The sequence below is a fragment of the Schistocerca serialis genome, chromosome 1 (genome assembly GCF_023864345.2).
Source record: "Schistocerca serialis cubense isolate TAMUIC-IGC-003099 chromosome 1, iqSchSeri2.2, whole genome shotgun sequence".
Lineage (NCBI taxonomy): Eukaryota > Metazoa > Arthropoda > Insecta > Orthoptera > Acrididae > Schistocerca > Schistocerca serialis.
In genome coordinates, this window is record NC_064638.1 from 717,045,747 (window position 1) to 717,061,995 (window position 16,249).

Consider the following 16,249-nt stretch of genomic DNA (forward strand, 5'->3'; position numbering starts at 1 on the left):
CTCAGTGGATTAGAGCTTCACAACTTCGAGCAGACCTGCATACAGAGTATGCATCTGTGCCTACCAGCATCCGCAGCAGTCTAATAATAATTATATCCAATGGATGATAACCATTTGATTTTTCTTTAGTGGCACTTCCTGTACAAATTTATACTCTTATTTCATGCTTCGTAATTGGCAGGGCACAGTTATCAAGCAAGGCATGACATTTTCATATTAGCACTAGACATTCTTCATTTACAATAATTACTAATTAGTCATTTATTATGAATTTATCCACAGCAAATATGGCTTTCATTAACCCCTTAACCTACAATTTAGGTTCCACTGGGCTGGGCTCAAAATTTAAACATCAACACCTGGCCTTTGAGCCATTCTACGGTTCACCAAATCAGTCCTGTGTTGTAACAACTGCACATGACTTTTAGAATGTTAGTATATGTGTAAGATCCAACATGTTTAATTTTGTGAAATATTTTATAAGGAAGTACAGCTTCATGTAATAAATGTGTAACAAATACTGCAAAATATGAATTATCAATCAATACAATGTAATATAAATCAATACCACTTATCTACAATTCCTGAATACATTCATTATTCATGTAATTAGTACTTTTGCAAAAAGCAATAACACGGTCAGTAATCTTCAATGGTGTGATATCTCGCCCAAAAATACAGGTACATGTACTGGAACTTAGCAGCTTCTGCACTCCCACATTGTACCCCTATTTTTTTTTCCATTCAAATTTTGCAGTCTTGATTTTGATGCTGTTGGGTCAATACGCTTATGAAAATGGGCCCAACGTTTCACATGCAGTCGCTCTGGTAAATCTCTGTACAATTCTTTTCCTTGTCCTTTACAATCAGGTTTTGGTATATGCTTCAGCAATGATTTATGCACAAAATGTACGAATTAAAAAGACCAATCTTGAACAGAAAAAGAAATTTTTTCAATATCCTTTCCTGTATTTTCTCATGATTAGAAAGAATGCTATTATCTTATCTTGCCGAACAATTCCAATCATTCCCCTGTTGTACTCAATAACACAACTTAGTTTCAAAGTACAACTGGACCTTGTGTAGCCATGTCACTGGTGTCTATCGTCATTATATGAATGTCTTGCTTCTCTTGCCAGTTTACCCTGAGTATTCAATTGGAGCTCCTCATTCTGCATCCCTTCCCCCTTCAATTGTCCTTTACAGAAATCTTTCGGTGTATTTGAGTGTACTGTGCCAATGACATTTGTTTTACAATTGTACAATAGTGTCATAAATGAGTACCAATTATCTAAGTATAAAGTGTGTACTCTGTTTAACACCAACTGCGATAGTTCTGACAACACTTCTGGAAGCACTATCATCACAATTTATATTTTAAAGTGGGGGATATTAGAGAAGCCTCCACGGAGGGTGTGTCCTGACAACTAAGCCTTACACATCCGGGCATCCCCTGGGTGTCTAGGTATACCTAGACGGCTGATTCTCTCACACCAGAAGCAAACAAACATGCGAGTAAATAAACGGTCCTTATCAGAGCCAACTTTAACTATCATATCTATAAATATTGAAGGCATATCATCAGCCAAAGAACACCTGTTATCCAACCTATGCCGTGACAAAAAATGTGACGTCCTGTGTATACAAGAGATGCATAGAGATGAGCGACAGAGACGACCAAAAATACTGGGCATGAAACTAGCTGCAGAAACACCGCACTCTCAGTACGGAAGTGATATATTTGTAAGACGAGGGCTTCAGATAATCAGTGCTCACTGCACCGTAGAAAATAACATCGAAGTCATCTCAGTGGAGCTGAGTAACTGTGTGGTTACCTCTGTGTATAAGCCCCCTTCGGCTGCATTTTCCTTCACACCACCCAGGAACTTCAATAACAGCAAGACGTCTGTAGTAATCGGTGACTTTAACAGCCATAGTCATTTGTGGGGCTCCTCTGAAGATGACGAAAATGGGGAGGCCGTCCTCTCCTGGGCTGAATCCTGCCAGTTGTCTCTCATACATGACAGCAAGCTACCCCCTTCCTTCAACAGTGGCAGGTGGCAACGTGGATTTAACCCTGACCTCCTCTTTGTGAGTGAAGACATCACACAGCTTTGCTCCAAATCAGTGTGCTCGCCCATACCAAAGACGCAACACAGGCCACTACTGTGTCAAGTTCTTCCAGCAATAAGGCCACAGGAGGTGAATTTCAAACGGAGATACAATTTCAAGAAAGCTGATTGGAAAAAATTTGCTAAGATGCTGGACAAGGAGATTAAGTCTGTGCGACCTATTCCTGAAGAGTATGACAGCTTTGTTCAAACTGTCAAACACTGCTCCCGGGCATCAATTCCAAGAGGGTGTAGGACAATGTATCTGCAGGATGTGACACCTGAAACAGCTGCTCTGCTGGACGGATACTATCGACTTTATGAAGAAAACCCTTATAGTGAGGAGACTTATCTGACTGCGCAAAATACTCTCTCCTCAATCTCTGAGGTGAAGAGAGAACAGTGGATTAAACTGATGACAGAATGTGAGATGAGTAGAAGTAGTCAAAAGGCCTGAAGATTGTTACGACACCTTAACAATGATCCCTCCCAACCCAATACGCATACAAATATGAAGGCAGACCAGATCGCACACCAGCTTTTGAAAAATGGTAAACCTGACCATACCAGTAAAATCGGGAGACGAACCCTGGAAAGGGAGCCCGAACAAGAGGGAAACACTCTGTCTTGACCATTCAGTTTGAATGAGCTCGACTGAGCTCTAAATAAGTGCAAAGTCAGAAAAGCAGCAGGGGTAGATGACATAAGAAGTGAACAGATCAAGAACTTTGGTCCAGGCGCAAAGTGCTGGCTACTCAAGCTAATGAATAATTGTGTCAAGAGCGGCAAGATACCAAAATCTTGGCGGAAAGCAAACATTATAGCTATACATAAACCAGGGAAAGACCAGGATGACCCCAAAAGCTATAGGCCAATCTCCCTCCTATGCCACCTGTATAAGGTATTGGAAAGGTTGATCCTCCAAAGAATTACAGATATGATAGAACCATTACTGATCCCTCATCAGGCAGGATTCAGACAAGGGAAGAGCTGCACAGCACAGGTGTTGAATTTGACACAGCATATAGAGGACGGCTTCCAAAGGCAGCAGATAACAGGAGCAGTGTTTATAGATGTTTCAGCCGCCTACGACACTGTCAACCACAGACTCTTGTTGCTGAAGCTATAAAACCTCACCAAGGACTACAAACTAACCTGTCTAATTAGAAATCTTCTGCAGAACCGAAGATATTTTGTGGAATATCAAGGACAAGGAAGCAGATGGAGGCAGCAGAAAAATGGGTTGCCACAGGGCAGTGTACTGGCACCCACCCTCTTCAATATATACACTAATGACCAGCTGTTACCAGAAGGAACACAAAGCTTCATATATGCAGATGACCGAGCAATCACAGCACAAGATCACAGCTTTGAGAGGGTGGAGCGGAAGCTAACTGATGCTCTGAAAGAATTAACTGCCTATTACGGGGACAATCAATTGAAACCAAATCCTTCTAAGGCCCAGACCTGTGCTTTCCACCTCCGAAACAGACAAGCTAGTAGAACCTTGCAGATAGATTGGGAAGGAACCTCTTTAGAACACTGCAAGACTCCAAAATACCTCGGAGTCACTCTGGACCGTGCTCTTACATATAAGGAACACTGCTTAAAAACAAAGCAAAAAGTGGCTGCCAGGAACAATGTGGTTAGGAAGCTGACTGGAACAACATGGGGAGCACAGCCAGACACAGTGCGCACATCCGCATTAGCCCTCTGCTACTCTGCAGCTGAGTACGCTTGCCCAGTATAGTGCAGATCTACACATACAAAGAAAGTTGATGTTGCTCTGAATGAGACATGTCATATCACTACAGGTTGTCTAAGAGCCACACCTGTGGAAAAACTGTACTGCTTATCCGGCATAGCCCCCCCGGACATCCGAAGAGATACAGCAGCACGGAGTGAAATGAAGAAGGCATTAACATCCGAAGCCCACCCACTACATGGCCAACAACCGGCACAGCAAAGACTTGTGTCTAGAAAGAGCTTCCTTCACAGTACAGAACCACTCACTGACACTCCACATCAACACCGGGAGAAGAGATGGCAGGTCAGATTCCAGCATCTGGAGGAGTGGCTGATTCCGCAAGAAGTTCTTCCCCCAAGCCACACAGAGAAATGGTCCACATGGAAATCACCCAACCGCCTGTGTTCTTCTGTCACAAGATTCAAGAGTAATCTGGAGAGGTGGGGCTTCCAGGTAGACTCTCTCCAGTGTGACTGCGGAGCTGCTGTGCAGACATCAACACATCTACTACAATGCACATTACCCCCAACTGTGTGCACCATGGAGGACCTCGTAAACGCTACCCAAAGTGCACTGGACGTTGCAAATTTTTGGGCATCCACTGTATAGGTTAAAATTACCTTATGTTTGACAACACAATCTTTGTCTAATCATTTATTTCATTCTTGACTAGTTTAATTTATAAACCATAATGTATGTATGTAGTACTGTATCTAATATTGTTTTTTTTTAGTTTGCTTCTGACACGATAAATAATAAATATTTTAAAGTTATAGCAATAACCTGAATCTTACTCTTGTGATTTGTAAAACTTAACACTGAATCGTGCTCTTTTTGATGGACTGAAATGTTTGTAAGATGTGTGTCCCTTAAATTTCATGAGCGATTCATCCTGTTTCATTTCTGATTCAAATACTTAGTCACAGATCTTATTTTGCTAAATTTGTCTGTACCAGATCATTATTTGCTAAGTAAAAATATCTTGTAATTTGCAGGTATCTGTTTAGCAGCATTGATTTTCTACATATGGGAGTTTCTGTAACAGACACCTTCCATCAGTTCAGTCTGATTTCTTTTTTCACCTGTGCCTTTATTATAGACAATGCCAAATATCTTTTAATTTCATTACAATCCATTCAAAACCAATTGTCATTGATTCATCATATTCTGTTTGGATTGGTTCACATTTGTTCTGCGTACAGGTTAGTGTCAGTTACAATATTTTCCCAGAACATTCTACCAACTATAATATTAAATATATCTAGTTCTCTATTATTTACTGCTACATGGCATCTGGTTATCTCTTATTCCAGAAGTCATTGTCTAGTTCTAGATTTTTGGACTATTTTGTATTTTTTTTCCAAATCCAGGGCTCTGATAGTTGATCTTCATCAGTGGCATCATCACAACATTTACATTTTGAAAACATTTTGTGGGGAAACATCCGTAATATTGAAGAACAATTTTGACATGCAAATGTAATGAAGAATAACATATCACTGAGTGTGATACAAAAAGTTAATAGGAATTCATCACGAGTCTGGCCTGTGCTGTGTGTGGTGGGGCGCATCAGAAGTCACTACCATAGTACCATGGGCCAGGCCCGTGATGTTTACATTTGCCCGACTGACGTAGCATGGGCCAGGCTCATTGTAATCACATTTGACCTTAACACCAGATCACGAGTCTCTCACATTGCTTTAGGTTACAGGATTAATGACCAAGCTAATGTTGAATGTTTTTTACAAACTTTGCTGAAGTGATTTGAGCAGATAAATAACAAATATGTTTTATAACAATAAAATGATAAATTTTTGCGAACTGATACCTGATGTGCACAGGCAGATATGAGATTCGACCAGACACATAATTTTTGCTAAATCAGAAGAGACAATATCAGACATCAAATCAGAAATAAATAATAGAACTGGAGAGGTCTGAAAAAGTTTGGATGCTGTTTTCAAACATGTAGAAGAAATAGATTTGAGATCAGAAACTGTGGAAAACAGATTAGAAACCAAGTTACATGATGTCCACTGATTATGTCAAAACAAAAAGAGTTAATAAACTGTACAGACATTTTAGAGAAAGTGTTACTGGAGAAAAAAACAAGCTTACATAACATTACACACGGAGACACAGATGCAATTTCTCTGATGATTAATAGGCTGGAGCCAAGGATTCGGAGGTTAGAATGTTATGATAATATGATGTGATTTGAATAATTCTCACAATATGACACATCAAATAGTACTAGTGGTAATATTACCCACAGTAATATGCACAGTGCACATGGAAATAATGAATGTGGTATATTCAGTACAGACTGTACTCCCATAGAAGAAAAGAAAGAATGTGACAAAGTCAAATAAAGGTAAGCTTAACGTTTATGTAAGTGATTATTTAACACCAATGCTGAGTAAAGTTCTAAGTAATAAGTTTCCAAAGTTTATGCACCATTAAGTGGCATACATCCCGTATTGCTATTAGAAGCATTTCTGAGTAGATTACCAACAAGTTGGGCAGATAACAATGAAATCCGGTTTGTGGTAAGTCATCTTACAGGAACTACTGCATAATGGGGCATGTTAAAATTGGACAAATTTAACACTTAGTAGGACTCTGAATTAGAATTTAAACCTAAATACTGGAGTGGAGGAGCACAAAAGAAATTGAGACTGAAATTATTACAGTTTAAACCATATAACAACACTAATTGGAAAGAATACTGAGACTTTGTAGAACATCAGTTAAGTAAAGCAAAATATCTGGACAATCAGACTCATGAGGAATGTTTGTTGGAAGTTATTTTAAGTCGACTACTATGGAGGGTGCTTGGTAAGTTGATAGTGAAAGACTGGGTTAAAGTAAATAATTTTTAGACTATCTAGAATAAACAGATGATCTAGAAAGTCATTCCAATGACAGCACAATGAGTAATGGCACAACGAATAATGTCATGAATAATGGCATTAATTCTGAAACAAAAAATGCAATAGGTAACGCTAATTACCACTACCTAAACAAGTCAAAACGAAAATGGAGAAATAATCATAATCCCAATAATAAAATCAGTCCTATAGAACTGTGAATAGCCAAACTATTAGTGAAAAGGTAGTGGAAAACTTGTAAACTGCCAGAGTGAGGCTCGGTCCCCTGCACTGAATGATAACAATCTGCAAAATTTGAGTTCCTTCTTATTAAGACATGATAATGGTGTTGCTATGGGAAAAAGAACAATTTATCAAGAAATACATCCAGCCTAAGCTACAAGGATCCATACCATTGTCTATCACTTGCAAATCAGAACAGCAGATGATTCATGCATTTGCCAGTTTATTGGTGAGTGGAAAAAAAAGTAATGGCAGTACAGGAACTGTAGGTAAACCAGTCCAGTCACAATTACTAGTAACATTTAAGCTAAATGAATATATATTTTACTATCCCATGTACATGGTGGTAGGACTGAATGTAGCCATGATATTAAATACTGATTGGCTGACTGACCATAAAGTTGCCTTAGACTTTCACAATAGCGTAGTAACATTTCCATATGTTACAGGAGAAAATACTGTGAAATTGTATTTTGATGAAGTTGCCACATTTAATTCTAATATACACTTACTGCTAAAGCTCAGCTACCAGAAGGTTTCAGTAACACGGAATAGAATTGTATTGAAGAAGCAACTATAGGGGACATCAAGACTAATGTAAGTAAATCTACAGGATTAACATCACAGGAAAAGAAAGGCTTGTTACATTTACTAAGCAAGCATGTACCAGTAAGTATATTTTCACTAAGACTGGGAGCTGTTAAAGATATTACCTCATACATCATATACAATACCAGTGGCAGCAAAAAGCCTAGTAACTCAGGAGATTAACAGAATGTTAACATGGGAAGTTTTGAACCATTTGGTGTTTGTTACCTTAGCCCTTTAGTTGTAGCTAACAAATCAGATGGATCAGTAAGAAAGATGCTTGACACTGGGGCAGTGGGTGGAATAACTGAACCCAAATGAGTCAGACCCCCTGTCATTAAGGAATTACTAACTAGATTTATAGGCATGAAATACATAAGTATTGTTGACTTAATGGAATGTTATTGGCAAATACAGTAAATAAGCTTAGCACAATGTTGGGATTTTACTGAGCAAAACCCAAATAAAGCTCATATAAAATGGAAAGTATACAAGAGCCTATTACTTCACAATACAAGCAAAACAAAGACATGGGGGTTATGCATTCCAAATTAACATATTACATTACTAATTTGGTATTTACATCTAGGTTACATATAGTTTGTACCAAAGAAACGTGTCATACATATGAGGAAGAACTATAATTTTAGAAATTTATCACAACATGTTAAGAAAATACTACAATCCTGCAAAATTTGCCACAAGGGAAAAATACAGACTATGAAGGTGAACAACTTACTGTATCCCATTTTTCTTGTGGCTTTACAGGATATGGTGGCTATGGACTTCCTTGGTACCCAGCCTAGAGGGAGGAGAGGTTTGGTGTACATCTTCATCGTCTTTGAATTTTAGTCTGAAGTAGTGACATCGTATCCTTTGAAATGACCAACTACACTTGCTATAATTTCCAAACTAAGAAACAATTACTTTAAGAATGTAGGTAATTCTATGACTTTATCACCAGAAAATGGCACTCAGCTTACTGCTAAGCAGTTCCAGGAATTTACAGCTTAGAAAAGTGTGGATCACATATTGATTTCAAAATAGCACCCACAAGCCAACCCGGTCAAAAGAATTATCCAAGAACCATGGTTACATAGAATATATTGTGCTAATAAACATTCTAACTGGGTAGATTTGGTAAAAGACTTTGAGCAGGTGGTGAATGAATTGCCACATTCTGTAATGCAGATTTCACTGAAAGAAGTAACGGAGGAGCAAATTGAAGGTGAATCCACATTTAAACAGATCAAATGGCCAGCAGAGGGTGAGGATGATGTGCCCCTGCTAGGAGCAAATATTAGAGAAGCATTAATTACAGAAGGAGAGAGAAAAGGAAGATGGAAAAAGGGCTTCCAGTATCTTATAAGGTTAGCAACGTTGTCTTAGTTATGACCTTTTGTAACTATTAGAATGCCTAATCCAAAAATGGCAGTATTAGGTGACCCAGCATGGGAAGGAAGAAAGGCAATGGCCTTTTGTCAGAAGTCAACCCTAATAATATATTAAAATTTAAAGTAAAGGAATATCCAGAAGAAACATTCAAACTAGTCCAAGGAACAAGAGGGGTATGGGTATTAGTTGGCCTAATTTATGCTGAAAATATATATATATATATAAATGTAAATAGAGGACTTAAGAAGTTTGGTTGATGGGGAAAGGAATCAGCAGCTTTCAAAGTGGGGGATGACAGATAAAGTGTTACAGAGTTGGATTTTGAGTCGGAGAGACCTGTGAGGTAAGGAGTGACCCATGATAGAGTGAGTTAAAAGGTGTAGTAATGGTGCATTAGTGAAGTTGTATGGTAGCATGCTACTAGCATTACTTGACTTAGGTGGGAAGCTAAGTGAGAATGTTCTACGAATTAGTTCGAGAAATATCACTTCAAAAATAGTTATGGGAGTAACAACTCAGTATAGCCCGTAGAATTAGTTCATCGATGCAAGGTTCGCAGGAGAGCTTCTGTAAAGTTTGGAAGGTAGGAGACGAGGTACTGGCAGAAGTAAAGCTGTGAGTACCGGGCGTGAGTCGTGCTTCGGTAGCTCAGATGGTAGAGCACTTGCCCGCGAAAGGCAAAGGTCCCGAGTTCGAGTCTCGGTCGGGCACACAGTTTTAATCTGCCAGGAAGTTTCACATCAGTGCACACTCCGCTGCAGAGTGAAAATCTCATTCTGGAATTTGATTAATAGTCGCTTGTGAGGAACAGTATCAAAAGCCTTCTGGAAATTTAGGAATATGGAATCAATCTCAGAGTCCTTGTCGACAGCACTCATTACTTCATGGGAATAAAGAGCTAGCTGCGTTGCACAAGAACGATATTTTCTGAATCCGTGTTGGTTATGTATCAATAAGTAATTTTCTTCAAGGTGATTCATAATGTTCGAGTACAGTATATGCTCCAAAATCCTACTGCAAATTGAGGTCAGTGATATGGGTCTGTAATTCAATGGGTTACTCCTATTTCCTTTCTTGAATATTGGTGTGACGTGTGCTACTTTCCAGTCTTTAGGAATGGACCTTTCGTCAAGTGAGCGGTTGTATATGATTGCTAAAAAGGTGCTATCGTGTCTGCATACTCTGAAAGGAACCTGACTGGTATACCATGAGGACCAGAAGACTTATCTTTCTTAAGTGATTTGAGTTGTTTTGCAACACCTAAGATATATACTTTTATGTCACTCATGCTAACAGCTGTTCTGGTTTCAAATTCTGGAATGTTTACTTTGTCTTATTTCATGAAGGAATTACAGAAAACTGTATTTAGTAACTCTGCTTTAATGGCACCATCATCGGTAACATTTCTATCACTATTGCGCAGTGACGGTGTTGACTGTTTTTTGCCATTGGTGTACTTTACATACGAGAGAATCTCTTTGGGTTTTCTACCATATTTTGAGGCAATGTTTCATTGTGGAAACTATTAAAAGCATATCGGCATTGATGTCCGCACTAAATTTCAAGCTTTTGTTGTAGCAAGTACTATAAGAAAATTGTGTTATGAACACTGACATGAGTACTCAAGTACAGGGCTGGCAGATGAAGGGTACAGAATTGTTTTATAATTTTGAAATGGATACATAGAATGCCTACCCTTTATGTTTTAAGTAACTGAGACATCATGCTCAGTGACACATAGGATTTGTTTGAATGAATTAGTTACATATTTAATACTATTCTGCTTTCGATGTACAAGTTTTTTGCATGTTCCAGGTGCTCCAGGAAAGTTGTGCAGACACAAGACTGCCACCCAGTTTGCTTACATCATCACAAGCATACATCTCAGAGTCTGCAGCACCATGTGTAGCTCCATGAAGTTCCTCCTGTGGAAGTTCCATGACAATGGGGTTCCCAAGACTAAAGAGTTTCTCTGAGATGATGTGAGACACCTAGTAGAAGCCACAGTTGTTGTTAATCAGACTTCAGATAGCAAGCACATAATTGGACAGTTGTAGAACACCATGCTAAATTTTTCTACCTGATTTATAAGATGTTTTTGAGAAATGTATTCCTCCATACTTATTCCAATAATAATTTATTAGTACAAGGGAAAATTAACTTCACAGAAAGGTTCTAACTGATGAATCTCAATCTCACAGTCAAGAAAGTCAACAGGAACCCTCGCAAACATCATCTAGTCATATACTTTCTATTTTAAAATTGTGGATAATTCTACCCGATCTTACAAATGTTTTAAAATTTTTCTGTTAAACTTAAATTTTAGGATCAAGTCTGCCAGTAGCGGATGCAACTTTCCACAGCAAAAGTCTTATTCAATAAACAATAGCATTAAAAGGTATTTTCAGGTTCTAGACCCTACTTGCACATTACACAGCAATATTACTGAAGTGATTACTGCTATTAATGTATACTTGGCTTGCTCCACATTTCAGGTGTTTTTTCCCTCCATTATGAGATTTATGGAACACAGTAAGGGAATCAATTAAGTGTACATCAGAAAACAATAAAACAATATTATGTCCAACCGCCATTGAATTTCTGATTTCTTTTTCCACTGTACAATTCTACTGGAAAACTTAAGGGGACCCAGTCGTCATGGCCTGTAGTTTTACTAATATTATGAAATTTAATAACTCAAAAACTATGATAGATACTGGAATAAAACTTTAACCAAATAATTGTAATTGTGACCTCTATGTGGAAAAATTTAAAAGCTGTGGCATACATAGTGGACCGAATACTGATTATTACCTTAGTTACTAAATTAGATGTAATTTTTATGTTAGGTCCACTGTAATTCCACACTATTCAAAATAAAACATAATAACAAATTTTATTCTTTTAATTATTAACTTGCCAAAACAGTACGACAGGGATGTTTACCAATCTGTTGTTTTATGTATTTAAAAAAAAGGTTTTTCAGAAGTCAATTTGTTCTCTCAATAATTTAAAAAAATATGACATGCTCAAATTTAAAATATTTAAAACATTGTTGGATACTATGGTTCCCTGAATAGGCAAGCTCTGTATTATTATTCATGTAAAATTTTGATTTTGTAGCTTTAACATTGGATGAGATAATGAGGCATAAGTATGCAAAAACACTGATTTCAGGAAACTGAAATTAAGATTTGCATGTCATTTTCTTTTAACTGATAACATGTCAAAACATTCCAGCTCCATATACATGCTAATTCTGAGCGTCTTTTTCACAATCTTTAATTTTTTTTCTTTATTATTATGACCTCTTATCTTGCTTTCAGTAGCTTTTTCAGCTTTAGCAACATGTTGCCTTTCCACCTGTACAGCACAGTTTTCATAATCTCCACAGTTTTGATGCCTAGTCTCGTCATGGATTTTAAGCTGCTTGTTACTCCATCATTAAAACATATTATGGTGTCCATTACACCACTCTGAAAAGCTGAAATGCCAACAAAAAAAAGTTTTTGGCCTGCGCTCCCACATATTACTATAGAAGCTTTCATTCGGCTTCTGTATTTTGTCATGTAAACATTTTTCTATGAATTTAGAATCTGAAAGATGTTCTACCATAACAGTTTGTGGCATGGGATGTGCATGTGTATGTTTTTGTCCATTTGCTTCATACCTATTGTATTTGCAAAATTACGTGTTTCCTTTTGGGCACAGGCTGTGGATGACCATCAGTGGATACTCTGTGAAACAGAGTTGCCCAAATTGCTTTTTTCGTATCACTGACATTTGTGCTGTTCCTCCTGATGGCTATACCGTAATACTCTGTGAGGTTTTCTATTTCTAATTTGTTGAGTCTGTTTTGTCTACCAATTACTCTACCATCAGAGTGTTTTTTCCTCTCACGTCTTTGCACAGTTTCTTAAGTCTTACCCCCACACCCCACATTTCATTTTTAATTTCAGTTTCACCATATGGTTTAGCAGCCACAACATTATTGAAGCCTACAGAATTGCCATCACAGAGGTGGCGAGTTTATTTCACACTATGTCTAGCAATTGATATACAGTATAACCCCACTTTTACATTCCTGGAATTAACTTTTCCTGCTGTTGACGACACTTTTTATCAGCTCCGTCAAATTTCTTATGCCCACAATGTTAATTTACACCTGACTTTGCATCAACATATTTATAATTTTCCTGTGATTTACGCATTATGAAAAAATGTTTGTGGAGAAAATATTATGCTGGCATAATGTTGGCCATCCAGTAGTATTTACAAATATTAAGTGGTTAATTTTCTTGACACCAGGGCACTCTACTCAGCAGATTTGAATGGGTAAATGAGTAAAAGTTGCAACAATTCGTGCAGTATCTCCCGCCGCTGCCAAGCTCTATGTGGTGTTGTGGCTGATGGGTGTAACTAGGTTCGTTCGTTCGAATGAAGATATCATGACCAATCACAACCATTTCCAAACTGTCTCTACTGCGCAAATGCAATTTCGTGATTGTTGTGATCGTCGTGACACCTTTGTCGAACCATATTTAGCGTGTTTCAGCATATGGGCACGTGGAGCAGTAGTTGACACTGTCATTCACTTTGTGTTGCTCAAATGTTTTTAGTGTAAACACAGCGTCGGTTACGTATTTTTTCATTCTGAACAAAACTTGTTTCAAGAATTTATTCTCGTTGTCAAGTGCAGTATTTACATATGCATTTTTTGCAATGTTACACAAACATACAGAGTGTGTGTGTGTGTGTGTGTGTGTGTGTGTGTGTGTGTGTGTGTGTGTGTGTGTGTGTGTGTGTGTGCGTGCGCGGTTTTCTACTTAACTGATGAGGCACAATACCTGATAACCTCAAAATGAGTCCTGGGCAAGAGATGCAGAATAACACATATTCAAACACCATACAAAATACTTATTTACATATTTGCACCTGACAATGAGAACAAATTCTCTAAATGTGTCATGCTAAGCATGGAAAAATACGTAACTAGTGCAGTATTTCATTATTTAAATAATGAATGACAGCTGCAGGCTTTAAATACGTAACTAGTGCAGTTGTTAATGAATGACAGCTACAGGCTTTCCAAAAACATCGATTATAACACGTTCGAAATAAAGTCAAATATTTCCACTTCCCAGACAGTTACCATTTCCAGTTACACCAGCGGTTTTTATTAGATAATAAATCAGATAATAAAAAGTCCCTGGCAAGTCTTTTGATGCCTACTGTACATACATCATACATAAAGTGCAAGGGGGGTATCCTATATGTAACTTTTACAGCTTAAAACATTATTTCCCATGTTTTACATTTTCTCGCATTTTAAACCAATTTTTCTTTTTTTAAGTCCTCTGAAAAGTGTAAAAGTGGGGTTTCACTGTAGATTCATTCAAATGAAAATATCATGATGAATCACAACTATTTCCAAACTGCCTCTACTCCGCAAATGCAGTTTTGTGATTGTTGTGATCATTGTGACACCTTTGTTGAACCATATTTAACGTGTTTCGGCTTATGGACACTTAGAGCGCTAGTTGACACTGAAGAGATGCCGAATAACACATATTCAAACACCATACATAGTACTTACTTACACATCTTCACTTGACAACAAGAAAAAATTCTCGTAACGCGTCATGCTAAGCATGAAAAAATAAGTCACTAGTGCACTATCTCATTATTTAAATAATGAATAATGGCTGCAGGTTTTCAAAAAATTGATTACGACATACTAAATTGGGACAAACGTTCCTACTTCCCAGACAGTTATCAATTCCAGTTACATCAGCAGTTTTTATAAGATAATGAACCTTCATTAGATAATAAACAAGTCCCTGACCAGTCTTTTGATGCCTGCTATGTACATATATCATAAATAAAGTGCCAAATATGTAACTTTTACAGCTTAAAACACTATTTTCCACATTTTACACCATTTTTTGAAGTCCCTTGAAAAGTGTAAAAGTGGAGTTTCACTGTACTAAAAATAGAGACTCTCCCCTTGCTTTCTATGCCACCACCGAAATCTTCAATTTTTTTGCCACATTTTTGTTCATGTATCTGGCACAACCTTGTCAGTGTTTTGTCAAGCATTCATAGTCCCGCACCTTCCCTGTATCTACAGGTAAGTGTGATAACTCCATTCAGTAATGTATGGCCTCTCTTCTGACAGAACCATCCACTGCACCAACAATATCAGTACATTGACAAATATCTACAGTTTCTTTCAATGCCCTCTGTATAAATGCTTCAGTAAGTTCTGTTAGAGGATTACGGTAACATTTATAATACCTCTCAAATTTGACAGGTGGAGGCAGGAGGTCCATCAAAGCACAGGATAATCGGGCTGCTTTCCTTTTCTTCCCTTCCCAATACATCTCATGACATAAGCAACACTAATATTCACTTATCTTTTGTGCATGTTACAGGAGATGTCAATGTACATTTTGCTACTTTACACATTTGACATTCCAGTACAATTTTGCTGGCTAGGTTTCTTCTCTTACTTACGTCCCACTATAATAATTGATTTTTCAATACTACAGTACTTACATTTAGCAACAGACAAAAGTAATTCCAAAATCCTACACTTATTAATTAAAATATAACAATTATTTTCAATATTTTCAACATCAGCACCGAGTTCATTCTTGGTAAGATGGATGAACTTGCATTTTGAAGCACTTCCTGGCAAACATTTAGGCCTAACCTCACTTCACTAAGGCATAACAATGTTTTCATTTTTGCAATTTCCAACAACATGGTTGTGTTGATTACCATAAAATTTACAACTGCAAATTAAAGATTAAAGTTCTTAGTTTTTGGCAATTCACACTGTAAAATGGTTGAAATACAAAGTCACAACAAGTTTACAAAAAATTCACACACACACATATTACCTCATGTAATCTATTTTTATCAACAGAAAGACTGACTGCAATTAATCCCAGCTCATAATACAATCAATATGTTCTCCAAAGGTATTGCACAAATGAGTTGCTATGGAAATAGCTGTGTCAAACTTAAATAATGAGGCACTGTGGGCAAAGTTTTATGTTTGACAGTAATGTGACAGCTAGGCATTCACACCCGCATCTGCTTTAGAAAGGCATTTAAACATCAAAATAATGGAGAATTATACAAAAAAAAGTGTGTTTTTAGACTCAGGAAGAATAATGGAATGTCATCAAATAAAAAAATTCTATCTTTTGGGCCCTCATGCCATCCAGGTAACTGAAACTATTTTTTTCATGATCACACAGAAGTTCCATTGCCAATATGTGTTTGAA